Consider the following 13,739-nt stretch of genomic DNA (forward strand, 5'->3'; position numbering starts at 1 on the left):
CTTACAGACCGATAACATTTTTCACCAAGTTTTGCAGGCCGGCGATTTTGTAAAATCTAAACAAACCTCTTTGGTTTCGTTGTTACTAATTTCTCTCATGTATAATAGAAAATATTCTTTCTTAAACCTATCAAAAACCTGATGTACCAGCAGTTAAGAAACATTATCTCATGAAGCTTTATAACCATTATGTTCTACATCCCTAAAAATAATTAATCCATATTAACCTTTTTTGCAGTCCGACTTGTTTATTATTGTTATTTTGGTAACATCCACTGACTCTCAGCTACCTCCATGGCACCGGAGCGAACATGGTGATGAAGAAACTGATATTTCGTATTGACAAGTGATATAACATTCAGGTGAAGGTAATACAAGAGAGTCAGGGATGCCAAAAGTTGGGCAGTGATCCAAGAACCGACCAAATTAGGAAGTTGATCACCTGTTAAACAACGTAACTTGTTAATAGTGTTGTGCATAACAATGTACTAAAACAGAAATCCATGGGTGTTCAACAGACGATTCCAGTCACATATATTGACATTAATTAGCTGACAAATTCAGCACACACTGAAATCAGTCTGTGTATTTATTATTGCAAAACCTTTCGGAATAGTGTTGTGGTTTTACATAGAAAAGAAGACATTATTAGGGAAGGAGCAAATAATACAATATTTTTTCCACAAAAAATCATAAATTTAATATGACAGATATTAATATAAGAGTTAAAGTTGTTTGTTACAAGCTTGCTACAAAGCCAGGATAATTTTAACCTTTTAATTCAACTGATTACCTATAAGTTAAAGTTGCACAAAAAGTGGCAGTACAGCAGCTTGTCCCTAGAGCATCTTTTAAAATTTGTATACTGGCGATTGTGATATAATGACCAATATATTGATACATTTGCTCTTGTGGTTTTTGGCTTCTTAAGTTAAGATTTCAGGGGATCAAAAATGTACATATTACATGCTTGGGAGATATAGGAACCTAGTGTCTAGACTGTTTGTATGCATGTTGTTTAAAAGCAATCCACAGTCTTAACATATAACAATGTAAATAGTGATGTGAAAAACTGCTAGAAGCAAGTGGTCAAGTTAAGTCTATGGATGAAATTACACACCAGTCTGTACTTTTATGCACCAGTGATCTGGATATTATGAAATAAATATCATTTCCTTAAAACTGTAATTTACAAACATTGGCACACTGGTGGCCATTGTTGAAATAGGGACCTGTGATGTGGGCATATATAGCTAAAATGTTGTGCACTCCTGTTCTATCTACATACCTGCACATGTAGGAGAAACATTGTGCTGTTGCAATTCCAGGGATATACTGCATGAATTGCATTAAGCAAACATTCCGTCGATAAACCTGTGTTATAGAAAAATATGAATGTGTGAATAAGTGACAGAGATTTTACAAATGTTTGTATGGTAAGGAGTGGAATATGACAATAAATTCTGTCTCTGCTCTCATAGACCAACATTATATGTAACATCTGCCACTAAATATATGCAACATCTGTCAACATGAAACAAAACAACCAAAAACCTTGCAACTCTATTCGAACAAGAAAATAGCCCAGTGGCATGTTTGGCCATGTAACTTTTCTTAAATGCTTACTTGTAACCAGAATACGAAATTGGCTGGAAATTATTTGATTAGTGGCAGTTTCAATTTTGATCAAATTATAAAAATTAAACATAATTACTGACTGTTCTTAATCACCAAAATAGATTCCAATACAGGATTTTTTAACTTTGTTTAGCTTGTGGACCGATAACATTTTTAACCAAGTTTTACAGGCCTGTGATTTTATAATTTCTAAACAAACCTCTTTGGTTTTGTTTTTACTGTTTTAAGTCCTAATTTCAATTTATCATGTGAAATTAGAAACATTCTATCTGAAACTTATCAAAAAACCTGATGCACCAGCAGATGAAAAACATAATCTCATGAAGCTTAATGACCGTTATGTTTCACAACTCCCAAATAATTAATCCACATGAACCTTTTTTTGCAGTCCGTCCACTGATTTGTTTATTGTTGTTATTTTGGTAACATACAGCTCTTCTTCTAAGTTCCTTCTTTATGTTAAACTCAGTTGAATCTGTAAAAAGCTTCCTCTGTGGCACCGGAACGAACATGGTGACGAAGAAACTGATATTTCATATTGACAAGTGATATAAAATTCAGGTAAAGGTAGTCCAAATGATTCAGGGATGCCAAAAGTGGGCCAGTAAGCCAAGAACCGACCAAATAAGGAAGTTTTTCACCTGTTTTAACAATGTAGCTTGTTAATAGGTTTTACAAGAAAAAGAAGACATTATCAGAGAAGCAAAAATTACATAATGCTTCTACAAAAAGTGAATAAAATCATAAATTTAATATGACAGATATTGATATGGAAGTTACAATTGTTTGTTACAGGCCTGCTAGAAAGCCAGGATGAATTTCTAACCTTTCAATTTAATGCTTAACCATAAGTTAAAGTTTGCAAAATGTGGCAGTACAGCAGCTTGTCCTAATAGACAAACATTTATGCAGTCAGAGCATCTTTACAATGTACATACTGCTGACTTTGATATAATAAACCATGTATTAATACATATGCCTTTGTGGCTTTTCCTTCTTTAGTAACAAATTTTAGGGGCTCAAAAATATAAATATTGCAAGCTTAGGAGAAATATGAGTGTAACTGCTAGACAAGTTTACTCGCATTTGGTGACATAATATGTGTTTTTTACCATTTAATGGGGTTCTACATATTGGCCAAACATTCAGAATTAGTCCGTACCGTTAAGACGTTTAGGACATGGTATGGAAAACGTAACAAAGGTTGGCACACGAGTATATTTTGAAACCAAATTGGCACGGGGTGTATTCGAGTTGGACACCCCTGCAATAAACCATGTATTGAGACAATTGCCTTTGTGACTTTTGCTTCTTTAGTAACAAATTTTAGGGGCTCAAAAATATACATATTACATGCTTAGAAGATATTAGAAGTCTAGCTGCTATACTCTTTGTATGCATGTTGTTTAAAAACAATCCACAGTCTTAACATGTAACAATGTAAATAGTGATGTGCCAAACTGTTAGAAGCAAGTGGTTAAGCTAAATTATACATGTAATTAGACACCAATCTGTACTTTTATGATCCAGTCAATGGGGTTTTGGGACATACGTTCTATTTCCTTAAAACTGTAATTTACATACAAACACAATAGCACACTGGTGGCTGTTGTTGAATAGGGACCTGTGATGTGGAAGCCTGCCTTGTATGCTGCACTTTGTCGAAGCAATTAGAGTCTTGAAACTTACAGAGTTTGTCTGTTTATCTGCTGGGGTCGCTTGTTGTGCAGCATGACATACAGTGACGAACCAACCACTTCTATCTTGGAAATCTACACCAATGGTAGCTTCAGTTTCGCTCAAATCTAAAATTAAACATAATTGAAGATAAATTTACTATGTGTTTTACAAGATCAGAATAGATTCTCATAGTGTTTTAAATCTAAATTTCAATGTTTTAAGAAAAAACCTTAAATTACAAAAAAACGGATACACCTGGAGTTAAGGAACACCTCCATGGAGCTTCATGACTGTTATGTTCTACATCCCCCAAAATAATTAATCCATATTAACCTTGTTTTGCAGCCCATCCACTGACTTGTTTATTGTTGTTATTTTGGTAACATCCACAGATTCTCATCTTCCTCTATAAAAAACATCTCTTGTGGCACCCGAAAAAACATTGTGATGAAGAAACTGATATTTCGTATTGACAAGTGATATAACATTCAGGTGAAGGTAAGTTTTTTACCTGTTTAACAATAAAACTTGTTAATATTTTCCAAGGCAAAGAAGACAATATCAGATAAGCAAAGATTACAATATTTTTCTACAAAAAGTAAATAAAATTCCAAATTCCATTTGACACTATGACAGATATTAAAATATAAGTTACAGTTGTTCTTTACAAGCTTGCTAGAAAGTCAGGATGAATTTTGAATCCCTTTAATTCAATGCTTTACTATAAGCTACAGTTGAACAAAATGTGGCAATACAGCAGCTTGTCCCTGTCGAGACAAAAATTTATGCAACCAGAGCAACTTTTAAAATTAACATACTGGCAACTGTGATATAAATATAGGGGACCATGCATAGATACAATTGCCTTTGTTACTTTTGGCTTCTTCTCAGGGACTTAAAAATATACATATTACATGCTTATACTCTTTGTATGCAAGTTGCTTAAAAACAATCAACAGTCTTAACATGTAACAATGTAAATAGTGATGTGAAAAACTGCTAGAAGCTAGAAAGCTAGAGGTTAAGCTCTATGGATGCAATTACACAACAATCTGTACTTTTATGCACATTGAATTGGATAGCATGGAATAGATATCATTTCCTTAAAACTGTAACACAAAAACACTGGTGGCCCTTGTTGAAATAGGGACCTGTGATGTGGGCATACATAGCTTAAATATTGAGCACCTCTGTTGAGTGGTGGGATTTACTTTTTTTGCCAGCTGGTCCTATCACAACAAAAGTCATATTTTTCAGCCGGTTCTGTTACAAAAAGTCCATTGACAGTAACCAGTAATGCCAACCGTTTTGCTGATCTTATAAAATTTCATGACACAGTTCTGCAGAACTGGTGTGAACTGGCTGAATCTCACCACTCCCTCTGTTTTATCTACATACCTGCATATGTAGGAGAAACATTGCAATTCCATGGTCATACTTCGTGGATTGCATTGATGAAACATTCTGTTGAGAAACCTGTGTTATAGAAAAAGATGTATATGTGAATAAGTGACAGAGATTTTACAAATGTTTGTATGATAAGAAGTGGAATATGCCAAAAAATTCTCCCCCTGCCCTCGTAGACCAACATTATACATATATATATTACAGCTGTCACCAAATATATGCCACATATTTCATTGTGATACAAAAAAAAAAAAAAACTTGCAACTCTATACCAACAAGAAAATAGCCCTATCGAATGGGTGAATATCTAATGTGTAAGCCTCTCCCATTTTTTGAGTATGCCTTATACCTGAGAATAGGACTAAGTTTTGTCATGTACAATACACAGCTAACAATGTATTTACAAACCAATACATAACAAACACCATTGTTTTAATCGACTATTGTCTCATAGCCAATGAATTGTTCACACTCATTACAATTGTAAAACAGCCTGAAGCAGTTTTGGAATTGAAACACTTGCAAATTGGTTTAAAGCAAACTAATGTTGTTGCAAAGAGAAACAGGCATTTCTTTTTTGTGATATTCAAAGTGGCATTATTGCACACAAACAAGCAATCATTTTCATTTGAAATAGTAGCAGAAGACCCTGGTAGTAAAAATGCTTTTGTGATATACCTTAACATTTAAAAGTTGGCACCTTATGACTGTAGGCCTTTATATGTTTTGCATTTTCTTAAACATTAAATCTTAATGGAACCAATAAAAATGAAGTCCTTATTTTTGTGATGGCCACAATAGGATTTGAAAACATACTGATAACTACATGAGATAGCAGCTACATATGGTGTGCCAAAAATGACAAATTTGTCACATTTGACTTTGTTTTGATGTAAATACAGTTTTAATGCATGGAATTTAGTGCAACTAGCCCTTAGCAACAAATTGCAAACTTATTTCAGATTTTTAGCGCAATATTTTTTTCATTTAAACCCCTTATTTCACAATCAACAATTAAATAAACCAATACAAAAGGATACAACACCTCCAAGTAAAGAAAGTATGTGTTTGTGTACCAACAATATTGTCAATACCAAGCTAGGAAACTATCAGCAGTTTTAACACTGAGGTCCACTGTCCTTTACCTAGAGCTTAAAATCATTCTAGCAAAAGTATCAGCCTGTGTTACTCATTATGTAGAATGCGAAGTAAAGGAGTATATACTGCTGCTGAATGCCCTTTAATTGAAGTAACAAATGCAATTTTTCATTGGAAATGGCAACATCAATCCAAGTTATTGCGAAAGTAAATATTCCGCCTAATGAACTGCAAGTCCTATGTAATGAACTAATAATAACCTCAACAGGCCCATTATCATTAAAAAATATTGGAATGTATAACAACCAACCTACATATATAAGTTGTGGGATTTGTGCAGCAACATACCACCTGGCTACTTCAAAGTTTGTGACACAACCCTGGGACAAAATATCAAAAAAACTAGATGCCAATGACCAACAAAAAAACAAAACAAATATTTCAACTGAAGTGAACTAGGCAATCCCTTGCCACCAGCTGTACTGATGAGACCTTATGGTCAAAACTTATGGTTGCACTTTTACACAGGTAAGTAGAAAAATATGAACATAACTTTTTTTGAAACAGTTAAAATCTAACATGGTAAATTGGTTACCTCAAAACAGTGCCAGAAAGTTGAGATGGCTTCACATAAGTAATAAATCCATATGTGCAAACAGAACCATTTGGCTTAATCCACGATTTATTTGCCAAAGTAGGGTTGTTGCAATATACATAAGGATCAGTTAAAAATTAAAACCAACCTACTTTTTTGTTTAATGGGTAGCTGTGGAAAAAACAAAATAAGTAACAATTATTTAATACAAACAAACAAACAAGGCAAATGAATCATTTTGTTTCACATCATTTTCGTTGTTTACCTAACTTAATGTGCCTTAGCCTTTTTCAATATCCAACTATTGCAAAATGTAACTGGCATTTTGACACAATACGAACACCATAAAAACAATAACAGAGTAACAAATACAGACCCGCACCACCCGTTCTCAGAAATACAGTTTATTGAACCAGTCGGAACCGATGCGGATAAATTCGTCTTAAAGTTTATTGTTGGCGAATAATGACCATCATCATTGCGCCGAAATCGAAAATGAAAAAACAAAAGAAAATTTTACGCATGACTGCGTGCTGTTTCACGGGTAATCCACGGGTATTCCCCAAATTTTGCCGCGCAAATAAAATAAACTTGCACAGATAATTGTCTTTCTGTGATATCATAATAGGGCAAACAAATAATGCTTTATACTTCAAAAATAAGCGCAAAAATTGCGTACATCAAAAAGCAGTAGGCGATTTATTTTCGTAAAAAAATATTTTCTAATTTGAATTCGAACGCAACCGTCGACGATGCGCGCTCAAACCAAAAACGTTTTCGCAACGTTTTTTCACCATGAGGTTTTTGTTTTGCGTTGGATGCTCGACGTTACGCGTGGTAAGTTTTGTTCAATTTGTTGTTTTTTTTGTTTTACTTAAGTTTTCTTAAGGTAATGTAAACAGAAACATTAAACTATTTGTAAAGAATAAAAAAATGCAATACCTAATGTAATAATGGTATTAAAAATCTGAAATGCACCTATTTATGTGTTTGTTTGTTTGCAGATTTGTGTATATCTGCGATGTGTCCATCAATCAACCAACATCTCTCAACTTCAACTATTTAATTGTATGTAAACATATGAGTCTGTCGTGGGTCAACTGGGTTTGCGGAACTGATAGGCCTAACTTAGGTTAACTGGCGCTAGGGTGAGTGACTTATTCTTTGCCGAGGTTGACTCGTGAAGGAAGTCTTCCTCGGTGGTCAAAGAGTGGTCCAAGTCTGTAGGAGTGCTACTATGTCAGAAAGTTGGCGCTAGGGGATAGAAATAGAGTAGCACTCGATAACTAAGGTTAGGTTAAGTAACATAGGTTAGATGCATTTGGGATTCGCGCGCCACATAGGGACTTAGCTTAGATCGTTTTTTTAACTAGGTGTGGCGCGTTGCTAAATGGCTTTAGCTAAAATAAGGTGCGCATAGAAACACGGACTGGGCATGGCCACCACCGCTTGCGCTGGCCGCGGTGCAGGCGGGACCGAGTACCGGACACAGTTACTCTCAATGAAGGCTTTGGCTCGAAAGCCTGAGGGGGCCGACATAGCATTTCGCCAGAAAAGTCCCGTGAGCCACCCTGATAGGGCGCAAACTGTTGTTAAAATTTCCCCAGCCCAGAGGTTGCATAATCCATTTGGGTCCTTGAAAGGGGGGTCTCGCAGGGCAGAGAACAGTGATCTCATGTTGTTATACGCTGTAATCATCACTGAACTCTTTAAACAAAAACTTCTGCGCCTATATTAACTGTAAAGATAGGGTTATTGTGGATTTGTTTTTGGGTTTTGACCAGCTTTTGATGTTCTTGCTTGTATTTCTGGTACACTTTTCTTTCCGTTGAAAGGAAATTTGTACTAGATATCAAGCAAGGCTATAACTCACTCATTCGTTTTAGTAAACTTATCTAGTAGCCAAAAAATGCGCTAAAAGATGTCCCCTATTCCACTTGTGCTGGTCAAGCCTGTTTTTTTGTGTGGATTTAGATTAACTTAATTACTAAGTCAGTTCCGTAACCTACTTGGCCAGGCCACCTAGTCATAATGGGGCAATGACTGCTTGGGTGGTTGTAAAACACGACAGACTCACTTTATACCTTTATAGGCTATTTTGCGACGTTTGTATGCAGGACAGTTAGTTAAGGCAAGCTTGTATTTTGTTTTTTACGTCGGCCGTGCAGGGACGGTGGTGGTTCAAACGTTTTTTCAGATTTTCCTCTTGATGATGCCTGAACTTCTTGATTAAGGCTGGTTATGAACCAAGAGCAACTACCATCAATATTATTGTGACTTAAATTTTGCTTGCGTTTTCCCTCTTTCATCAACAAAAATGTGTGCAGAGTTTACTTTAACTATCCTTTATTTCTTTTTAAGTAGACCAGTTCTTGGGGGGTGTTGTGCCTTTTTACATCAGCCGACAGATTCTTTAAACATCATTACACTATTGCGTTTGTTTATGCATCGCTCTAACCACCTGAACCACCATCGTCAAGTGCTCAGAAAATAGTAAAAAGTCAGAATTGAGACTTCAGTCTGTACGCTCTCAACTATTGTTTACTTCATTCCAGGTGTGTACTACTTGTGTTAAATACTTTGCTATCAAATGCCATAACAGTTTTGTTTTATCTTTCAGGACCTGCTTTTGATTGATCTATTGTGTTATATAAATTTGGTTTAATTCAATCTTTGTTATTGAGCATTTATACATTTCCAAGGTAAAGTGTAAGTGTCAATGTGCATTAATGACTTTTTCATATTTAGGGCATTAATATATTTCATTAGTTTTTTTGCAGGTTTTAACAAATTGTTGTGTTTTTTAGGAATGTGTTAGTTACCTTTTATGTAATAAATATTTCACAGGTTTCAACGTTATCTTATTAAACATATTTTCAGGTTTTACCATTATTTTAAATAAACATTTTTGCAGGTTTTAACATTGTCTTTTTAAACATATTTACAGGTTTTAATCTTTATTTTAAGTAAACATTTTTGCAGGTTTTGACATTTATTCTCACTTTCAAGGTTAACAGTTTACATATTTTTTGTTGTTCACAGGTTTAGGTTGTTAGTTTATGATCGCTAACAGTTTATTTTAACTTCCCTGATTTACAGATTACATGTTTTTTGTTGTTTACAGGTTTAGGGTGTTTGTTTATAAAGGTTAACAGTTTATTTTAACTTTCAAGATTAAAAGATTACATGTTTTTTGTTGTGTTGTTGTTGTTTACAGGTTTAGGAATTTAGGACATTTGTTTATGAAGGTATACAGTTTATTTTTCTTTATTTACAGATTAAACGATTTTGGTTGTTTACAGGTTTAAGAATTCAGAATGTTTTTATAATAAGAATAATCTTTTTTGTCTTTCCAGGTTGATGGTTTATTTCTTTTGTTAACAGGTGTAGGAAGTTGCCTTTTTTAGGTGGTTTACAGTTTCTTTGTGTAATCAGATCTACAGTTTTCAGACTCGTATATTAACAATTAACAGTTTGTTCACAAGTTTGCAGCTGTTTGCTGGCTTGGTTCTTTTTGTGTGTTTCAGGCAAGGGCTTTTGCTGTTCTTGTTTGTGTGGAATACAATTAAATAGATTGCAACTGATGCTAATTGACCAATATTGTTGTAAGTACTTGCATAAACATTATCAAAGTAAACTCGTTTTACTTCTGTAGCTACATTTTCAGAACTTCCATCAATTCAATCTGACTTTCTGTACATTGGAAGATCAGTCAATGAGAAACTGCATCAGGTGTTATGCTTATTTAGCAATGTTCATAAACTTAAATGTTTTCATAGGATTTAGATTGTAAGTGTATATGGGTGGTCTCAACCTACAGTAGAGCTAACACACCTTAATGCACACATGTATTTTGAAATATATTTAATGTTGAAAATAACGGCCCAAATAGACATAAAAAGTGACATGCTTTATTATTCAGACTTTTTGGCAGATTCTCATGCCATAATCAGTGATTAAATATGTATTTGTTTTTAGGCACAGTTAATATCCAATCAATTTAGTCTGACTTTGTCAATGAGAAACTCCATCAAGTACTGTGCTTATTTGGCAATATTCATAAACTTAATGTTTTCATAGGATTTTAAGTGTATATGAGTGGTCACAACCTGTATTAAAGCTAACACACTTAATGTACACACCTTATTATTCAGACTTTTCGGCAAATTCTCATGCCATCATCAGTGATTAAAATAGTATTGTTTTTTGGCACAGTTAATTTGCAATGAAAAAATACATATTTATTTCACGCATTTTGCTTGCAATCATTTATTAGTTGCGATTCGCTGTTTACAAATAAAATGTTTTCCATTTTTCCACATATCTTGCCAATGTCACAAGTTTTTTTATATTGCTTACCTGAATAATAATAAGACATTTGTAATTTAATTTTACCTTTGTATTTCATACCAAATGACCTCCAAACGAGATGGATCTTTATGCAAGAAAAACAACAAGGAAGTACTCTAGTGGTTCCCTAAAAGATACAACACCAGGGAATCAACAAGGTACAAAATTTAATTTGGTACTTTTGCATGTTACTGAAGTCCAACAAACACATTCAAATTCAGTTAATCACATAACTTTATTGTGCGATTAAGCAAGCACTTCAATCTCTTCTTGTTAAATGATTGGTTTACCATATGCATGATTAGTGCAATAAAATGAATTTGTTTTCGGCACAAACTTTTTCTTTTGTAAAAGTCTAGTTTAAAGGCTTATATTTTGGTGAATTGTCCATTAAATTGTTTATTAATTTAAATAGCTTTTGTTGTTATCATGGGTCACATATTGATTTTACTCAAAATGTTTTTGTTTTTTTTCTTTGTTTTTCTTCTTTTTTCTTCCACCCAAAGTTTGTCCGACTCGTTTTTCCATCAAATCCTTGATGGATTTGGATGAAATTTACACAGATGGTAGATGTAGTTATGTAGATGTGCATCCCACTTTGTTTTTGTTGATAACGCCAGTATTTACCTCGCTAGCCCACTAAAATGGGTATTTTTTCCCTGAAGTTTGTCCAACTCGTTTTTCAATCAAATGTTTGATAAATTTGGCTGAAATTTACACAGGTGGTAGATGTAGTTATGCAGATGTGCATCCCACTTTGTTTTTGTTGATAACCCCAGTATTTACCCCGCTAGCCCCCTAAAATGATTCCCCCCCCCCCCCCCCCCCGAAGTTTGTCCGACTCGTTTTGCCATCAAATGCTTGATGGATGTGGCTGAAACTTATACAGATGGTAGATGTAGTTATGTAGATGTGCATTCCACTTTGTTTTTGTTGATAACCCCAGTATTTCCCCCGCTAGCCCCCTAAAATAGGTATTTTCTGTCGAAGTTTGTCCGACTCGTTTTTCTATCAAATGCTTGATGGATGTGGCTGAAACTTATCCAGATGGTAGATATAGTTATGTAGATGTGCATCCCACTTTGTTTTCCGGATAACCCTAGTATTTACCCCGCTAGCCCCCTAAAAGGAGTGAGTTTGTAAACAATGTCAGAATTGGCTAAAATTTGGATAGCTTGTAAAGTATGGCAATTATCGTTATTGCGCCATTACAGTTCGGGGGTTGTTAACAGCCCTTTGACGTCAGAAACGTTAACGGTTGTTGCTCAAAACACCTCTAGTGGTTGAAATTTTAAACGTTGACAGATTGGACTGAAATTTTGCAGTACTATTGATTGAGTTTGTGTGTGTTGAACATCAATTAGTTATCCTACTAGCCCCCTAAAATGAGTTTTTTAATTTAAATAGTTTTTACTCCATATAGCATATTTAGATATGCACAGTACCAATCATGGTGTTTGTCTACACAATACCAAACTTACTCATTGTTATCTATTGAATTGCATTAATTTCAACTTTGCATGTGTGGGGACCCATGAGTTTTTGCCTGCAGAAACAACCAAGGTTATAAAAGACGATGGCTAATATGGGACCCAATACAAAATAAGCATAGGAAATATATTTATGTTTTTGAAATAGATCATAGTGTATGTGCAAGGGCAATATGTGCTAAGCCACCCTTCTAGTTTGTTGTCTAATTGGTTGATGCTTTTTGTGTATTTTAAACCCAATACCTCTGCATTTTAGACTACATGATCTTCAACAGCAATATATTTTGATGCAAAAAACTCGACAAGCTGTTCTGCAAAATCAACCTCTTGTTAACCAAGAAGCTTGACAACTGAATTCGGCAGCCTAACCTGTCTGTATTGATGTACAGTGGGGCAACCTTCACTGCTCATGTGGGATAGATAAAATTAAATAACATTGATATTGACTTTGCTGATACTGGGAACAAGTGCAAACATATTTTGGATCAGGTTTTTAGCTTTTTAATGTGATAGACTATTGCAAAATCATGTATGTCAATTGTTGAACAACATAAAAACGTTCAAAACGTATTTCTTTCTATTACACATTTGTATTATTATCATGTAAATATTTGACGTAATAGACACAAACTAGTTATCAGTTTTTTGCAGTTATCGGTCCGAGTAACAAATTATAACAGCTTTGTTCTTTGAATTACTTAGCCACAGGGCTGGCTGCTGAGCTTTTAATCATTGTGATTTAATTATGTTTTTACATTGTCATGTTTTTGTATGCAGTTTTTTTTATTCTGTGCCCATATTGTGAATGCTTTTAATATACCAAACTGTTTTCAAATGACAATTTTATGTTGCTCTATACACTATTAATGGTGTCAGATCTGTTCATTAAAGCCCTGTCATAAAATGTAGTGGTGTGCATTTAATTCCTATGAAAGTCCATTTTATTTTATCACTCGTAATACTGATGCTGTAACTTCTGCAAACATATGTATCAATTTATTCGTTGCATTTAAAGATGAAGGACTTTTTTGCATCAACCTAAATTGAGTTTAATTTTATTTGTTTACATCAGTATATTAGTTGCACTGTAACTTAATAGTTTGTTTTGTTTATTTATTTTTGTGTTTATCTATATGGATTTGTGTAAATACATTACTTCATACCATTCTATTTGCAACAATTTTATTAATATATTTTTGCCACTGTGAATCTCGCATTACATAAACTTCCATAGTATTGTACCATCATGCTGTAGGGTTTTTATTACACTGCATTAGGGTTACCATATCTGCATGAGCTAAATTCTGGACCATTTCAATAAATGTATTCTGTAACGCATAATAATATGTTACAAAACATGCCTTTTCACAAGATTCTCTGTTCTTAAACAGCAAAAATTATCACCAAATTGCTTATATACATGCTGATTAAGTTATTTTTGCATAAATGAGGTTTCATTCATCAAAAACAGCAAAAAACTT

At 34.1% G+C, this 13,739-nt stretch overlaps 1 protein-coding gene and 1 long non-coding RNA gene across 29 annotated transcripts in view; one reads left to right on the forward strand and one right to left on the reverse strand.

Moving 5' to 3' along the window:
* LOC145228650 (uncharacterized) overlaps positions 1 to 6,588 on the reverse strand; it is a 41,292-nt gene extending 34,704 nt beyond the window's left edge. For 12 of the 27 annotated variants that reach the window (XR_013860125.1, XR_013860119.1, XR_013860117.1 and 9 more), the window contains exons 1-7: positions 6,419 to 6,588; positions 4,717 to 4,794; positions 3,652 to 3,829; positions 3,223 to 3,443; positions 2,015 to 2,279; positions 1,289 to 1,374; positions 228 to 442 (exon numbers count right to left, since the gene is read on the reverse strand). The gene's annotated coding sequence lies outside the window, so the exon portion shown is untranslated. The remainder of the gene's footprint in view (positions 1 to 227; positions 443 to 1,288; positions 1,375 to 2,014; positions 2,280 to 3,222; positions 3,444 to 3,651; positions 3,830 to 4,716; positions 4,795 to 6,418) is intronic. The other 15 variants (XR_013860128.1, XR_013860131.1, XR_013860130.1 and 12 more) reach the window with 9 other exon arrangements.
* A 618-nt stretch (positions 6,589 to 7,206) lies between these two features.
* On the forward strand, positions 7,207 to 13,423 carry LOC145228749 (uncharacterized). 2 transcript variants are annotated; one of them, XR_013860257.1, is made up of 6 exons: positions 7,207 to 7,255; positions 7,423 to 8,973; positions 9,039 to 10,023; positions 10,086 to 10,150; positions 10,397 to 10,926; positions 12,515 to 13,423. It is a non-coding gene; the product is annotated as an uncharacterized LOC145228749 (long non-coding RNA). The 2 variants fall into 2 exon arrangements; XR_013860258.1 differs by having other exon boundaries at positions 7,423 to 10,023; positions 10,848 to 10,926.
* The last annotated feature ends 316 nt before the right edge of the window (positions 13,424 to 13,739 follow it).

The sequence above is a fragment of the Phallusia mammillata genome, chromosome 5 (genome assembly GCF_965637545.1).
Source record: "Phallusia mammillata chromosome 5, kaPhaMamm4.hap1.1, whole genome shotgun sequence".
Taxonomy (NCBI): domain Eukaryota; kingdom Metazoa; phylum Chordata; class Ascidiacea; order Phlebobranchia; family Ascidiidae; genus Phallusia; species Phallusia mammillata.